Consider the following 5590-nt stretch of genomic DNA (forward strand, 5'->3'; position numbering starts at 1 on the left):
CATCGAGGCTCAAACAGAAAGTGACCTCATCATCTCCCTTCTTCTGTCCCGTCAGAGACAAACGCAATGAGGCGTTCAGGTGTAATCAGCGACACCTGTTACCTGTTCGTCTTGATTGTCATACCTTCTGTCTACAGCCTACTGTGCCCCCTTGTGGCGGGAGGTTCGGTAACACAAACAAATGATTCTTATTTTGTAAGTCACAAAGCAAAGTAATCTTTTCTCAATCCTCTGCTTTCATCACCCTGAAGAAAATCTAGCTACACCCAGCTCATTAATAGTAGATATAAGTCACCTTTTTATTTGTATTTACTTATTTTAAAACGTTATGATGGATATTTTTATTCGGTTTTATTATTGTATTATTGTTTTCACACTGGTTTACTACTATATACTTTATCTCGTGTCTTTCACGGACTCTGAAAAGACATGCCTGTTGTTCCCCAGCAGGTGGCGCTGCAGGATCACAGGTGGAGTGCGGTAATGTGGAGCGTCGCAGAAGATGGCGCTGTTATTTGTTAACATGGCATGTAGTCAGATGTTATTTCCTGCACCAACCACCATCAGGATGAGCACATGGACGGATCCTGGGACAGTCATCCACACCTTTAGTTGCCAGGTTGTGTGAAAGGCTCCCTCTGAACCAACTCTTATTTGTTGAACATGTATTGCATCATAACCCCTCGGTGTGATGCAATGATGAGACATGTAAACAGAGTGTCATTGGACAGAACCAGATCAAACCTGCCCGAAGGCTGCTGGGTGAGGGCCCGAAGGCTGCTGGGTGGGTGAGGGCCCGAAGGCTGCTGGGTGGGAGCCCGAAGGCTGCTGGGTGAGGGCCCGAAGGCTGCTGGGTGGGTGAGGGCCCGATGGCTGCTGGGTGAGGGCCCGATGGCTGCTGGGTGGGTGGGTGAGGGCCCGAAGGCTGCTGGGTGAGGGCCCGAAGGCTGCTGGGTGAGAGCCCGAAGGCTGCTGGGTGAGGGCCCGAAGGCTGCTGGGTGGGTGAGGGCCCGAAGGCTGCTGGGTGAGAGCCCGAAGGCTGCTGGGTGAGAGCCCGAAGGCTGCTGGGTGGGTGAGGGCCCGATGGCTGCTGGGTGAGGGCCCGATGGCTGCTGGGTGAGGGCCCGATGGCTGCTGGGTGGGTGAGGGCCCGATGGCTGCTGGGTGGGTGAGGGCCCGATGGCTACTGGGTGAGGGCCCGATGGCTGCTGGGTGAGGGCCCGAGGGCTGCTGGGTGAGGGCCCGATGGCTGCTGGGTGAGGGCCCGAAGGCAGCTGGGTGAGGGCCCGATGGCTGCTGGGTGAGGGCCCGAAGGCTGCTGGGTGAGGGCCCGAAGGCAGCTGGGTGAGAGCCCGAAGGCTGCTGGGTGAGGGCCCGAAGGCTGCTGGGTGAGGGCCCGAAGGCAGCTGGGTGAGAGCCCGAAGGCTGCTGGGTGAGAGCCCGAAGGCTGCTGGGTGGGTGGGTGAGGGCCCGAAGGCAGCTGGGTGAGGGCCCGATGGCTGCTGGGTGAGGGCCCGAAGGCTGCTGGGTGAGGGCCCGAAGGCAGCTGGGTGAGAGCCCGAAGGCTGCTGGGTGAGGGCCCGAAGGCTGCTGGGTGAGGGCCCGAAGGCAGCTGGGTGAGAGCCCGAAGGCTGCTGGGTGAGAGCCCGAAGGCTGCTGGGTGGGTGGGTGAGGGCCCGAAGGCTGCTGGGTGAGGGCCCGAAGGCTGCTGGGTGAGGGCCCGAAGGCAGCTGGGTGAGGGCCCGAAGGCTGCTGGGTGAGGGCCCGAAGGCTGCTGGGTGAGGGCCCGAAGGCAGCTGGGTGAGAGCCCGAAGGCTGCTGGGTGAGGGCCCGAAGGCTGCTGGGTGAGGGCCCGAAGGCAGCTGGGTGAGAGCCCGAAGGCTGCTGGGTGAGAGCCCGAAGGCTGCTGGGTGGGTGGGTGAGGGCCCGAAGGCAGCTGGGTGAGGGCCCGATGGCTGCTGGGTGAGGGCCCGAAGGCTGCTGGGTGAGGGCCCGAAGGCAGCTGGGTGAGAGCCCGAAGGCTGCTGGGTGAGGGCCCGAAGGCTGCTGGGTGAGGGCCCGAAGGCAGCTGGGTGAGAGCCCGAAGGCTGCTGGGTGAGAGCCCGAAGGCTGCTGGGTGGGTGGGTGAGGGCCCGAAGGCTGCTGGGTGAGGGCCCGAAGGCTGCTGGGTGAGGGCCCGAAGGCAGCTGGGTGAGGGCCCGAAGGCTGCTGGGTGAGGGCCCGAGGGCTGCCGGGTGAGGGCCCGAAGGCTGCTGGGTGGGTGGGTGAGGGCCCGAGGGCAGCTGGGTGAGGGCCCGAAGGCTGCTGGGTGGGTGGGGGCCCGATGGCTGCTGGGTGGGTGGGTGAGGGCCCAAGGCTGCTGGGTGGGTGGGTGAGAGCCCAAGGCTGCTGGGTGGGTGGGTGGGGGCCCGATGGCTGCTGGGTGGGTGAGGGCCCAAGGCTGCTGGGTGGGTGAGGGCCCGATGGCTGCTGGGTGGGTGAGGGCCCGAGGGCAGCTGGGTGGGTGAGGGCCCGATGGCTGCTGGGTGGGTGAGGGCCTGAGGGCTGCTGGGTGGGTGAGGGCCCAAGGCTGCTGGGTGGGTGAGGGCCCGAGGGCTGCTGGGTGGGTGAGGGCCCGATGGCTGCTGGGTGGGTGAGGGCCCGATGGCTGCTGGGTGGGTGAGGGCCCAAGGCTGCTGGGTGGGTGAGGGCCCGAGGGCTGCTGGGTGGGTGAGGGCCCGATGGCTGCTGGGTGGGTGAGGGCCTGAGGGCTGCTGGGTGGGTGAGGGCCCGAGGGCAGCTGGGTGGGTGAGGGCCTGAGGGCAGCTGGGTGGGTGAGGGCCCGAGGGCAGCTGGGTGGGTGAGGGCCTGAGGGCTGCTGGGTGGGTGAGGGCCTGAGGGCTGCTGGGTGGGTGAGGGCCCGATGGCTGCTGGGTGGGTGAGGGCCTGAGGGCAGCTGGGTGGGTGAGGGCCCGAGGGCAGCTGGGTGGGTGAGGGCCTGAGGGCTGCTGGGTGGGTGAGGGCCTGAGGGCTGCTGGGTGGGTGAGGGCCCGATGGCTGCTGGGTGGGTGAGGGCCCGAGGGCAGCTGGGTGGGTGAGGGCCCGAGGGCAGCTGGGTGGGTGAGGGCCCTAGGGCTGCTGGGTGGGTGAGGGCCCGATGGCTGCTGGGTGGGTGAGGGCCCAAGGCTGCTGGGTGGGTGAGGGCCCGAGGGCAGCTGGGTGGGTGAGGGCCCGAGGGCAGCTGGGTGGGTGAGGGCCCGAGGGCTGCTGGGTGGGTGAGGGCCCGAGGGCAGCTGGGTGGGTGAGGGCCCGAGGGCTGCTGGGCAGGTGAGGGCCCGAGGGCTGCTGGGCGGGTGAGGGCCCGATGGCTGCTGGGTGGGTGAGGGCCCAAGGCTGCTGGGTGGGTGAGGGCCCGAGGGCAGCTGGGTGGGTGAGGGCCTGAGGGCTGCTGGGTGAGGGCCCGATGGCTGCCGGATCTGAGTGGATCTCTGAATGGAACGAGGAGGACCTTCACCCTGCATTTATTTTTAATTCCATCAGACGTGAACTTTAGAGTCTGGCCTACTTTGAAAATACTACAATGAAAACACAGCTGATGTTTTTGAACCAGTTTTTCTTCACCTGATACGTTCCCTGCAGTGAAGACCTGGTCCAGGGTCCACACACACACTTGACTGTTGAATGTTAAGATTTGCACTTCAAATACACGATTTGGAAAATGTAAGACTGAATGGATGGAAAGATTTATACTGTGAAAAACATGGAAGTCTCTTTATTTCTCCTTTTAATTGTGAAGTTCTCACTAACTGTAATTGTGGGTTCTGTTGCTTTGCATTTGGATAACTGTGCTGTTCATGTGCATACATGCCTTTGTTTATGTTTCCATATATATACATTATATTGTACATATATATGTATGTATGTATCCTGCATACTTATGTTTGCACAGTTAACATGACAGGTGTGGATGATATCCAGCTCACACAACGTCTCAACTTGAAATCCAGACTCTGACGTTTCCAGGTATTCCTCAGAACGCGAGCCCACCTGTCGGGCAGCTGGACCCTGGACCGGGTTTTCCTCCCGAGGGTGAAGAAGACTCTGGGAATGTGGCAGCAGCACGAAGAGGCATGAATGAATCAACACGCAGATAATAGGATTGTTAATAACACAAAGGCTCCGCATGTAGGCCAACTGTCTGGGCACCGGATTGATCCAAGGGCATCGACAAGACACCACCCTGCACATGTGACACTGATGACATCATGGCCAATGTTACTGTCAATCACTACGGCTTAAATGTACAACATGTCTGCACTTTGTCAAATTGTACAATGTTTATCATTATAAAACTGCAAGTCTTTTCATGTTAGTACTCCTTTCAGTACATAATATATACAATTAAGTAGTATATACACAATACAATTACAAGATCATAGTGTTTGATCATATATAGTAGTGTGAACATATGTAGTAGTGACATAATATATATATGTCACTACTATGTGTAAATACTGACCTTGTACTTTTATTGTGTGTATACTACTTTATTGTATTGTATTTGTACATAACCTATATTGTATTGTTTTTATTATTTGTCATGTATATTTGAGCAACATCTGGAAAACTGGGATGAATCTGATCTTATCACACAAACATATCATTATGTGCAATAAAATGAGCCTCATAAAAGGAGGATTGTGTGAGGCAGAACGATCCTTTCCTTCATTACAACCAGGAATCATTGAAGCATAACAGCATCATTACAGGGTGAAAACTACACCACTGAGCTAATAACAGGTTCGTTGTGATGCATTCAAAAACACAGAAGAACAACAAAAACTTGTTTTTATTTGAATCCAACACGTGCTTCCAAAACTGAAACTACGACCACGACTACTTATCATCGTGTTATCATGTTATTATTGTTGTAAAGAACCAGCGGTGGCCGGTTGTTGCTGGGTAAAACACTCAAACGCCCTTCGACAAACCCTCCCTGAACGACTTTACAGGGTTGTGTACCGTCTCCCTCCACTACACACCAAATCCAGTATTTTTCCATCAAGTAGCGCGCTGGACCACGTGACCAAGAAGGGGGGGGGGGAGAAAAAGCCCGCTGTCATGTTCTGCATCCCGGACTCACAGCGGGGATCCGGACTCAGCGGAGACCCCCGACCAGAACCGGGTCGCTGCCGCAGTTCGCATGCTGCGACACCGTTACACCGGGACAACGTTCACGGCGGTTCCGTCGCCCATTGAGGGGAACTCTCTCCCTCACGCGCCCGCTGCTTTTTTCTAAGCCCCCGTGCGCTCGTGAGCATGTAGCCACGCCCACTTCGTGGCTGGTGGAAAATTACCAGCTTTACGAGCAACAGGCGAAATGAATGGTACATGCACCACTCCGCCTTTACAACAGCGGAACCTGAACACAACACTCTGCGGACGGCTGTTTTCAAAAAGTTGCACCACCTTCCACACAGAATTCACCATTAATAATGATGACATTGCGATAGTCTCGCTGTATGGCGTTTGACATGAATGGAGGTCATATTTAACCGAGGCGCAATAAAACAACGCGCTTACTTATTCGCTAATTGCGATAAGCGGAGTC

The sequence above is a fragment of the Eutrigla gurnardus genome (genome assembly GCF_963514095.1).
Source record: "Eutrigla gurnardus genome assembly, chromosome: 11".
Taxonomy (NCBI): domain Eukaryota; kingdom Metazoa; phylum Chordata; class Actinopteri; order Perciformes; family Triglidae; genus Eutrigla; species Eutrigla gurnardus.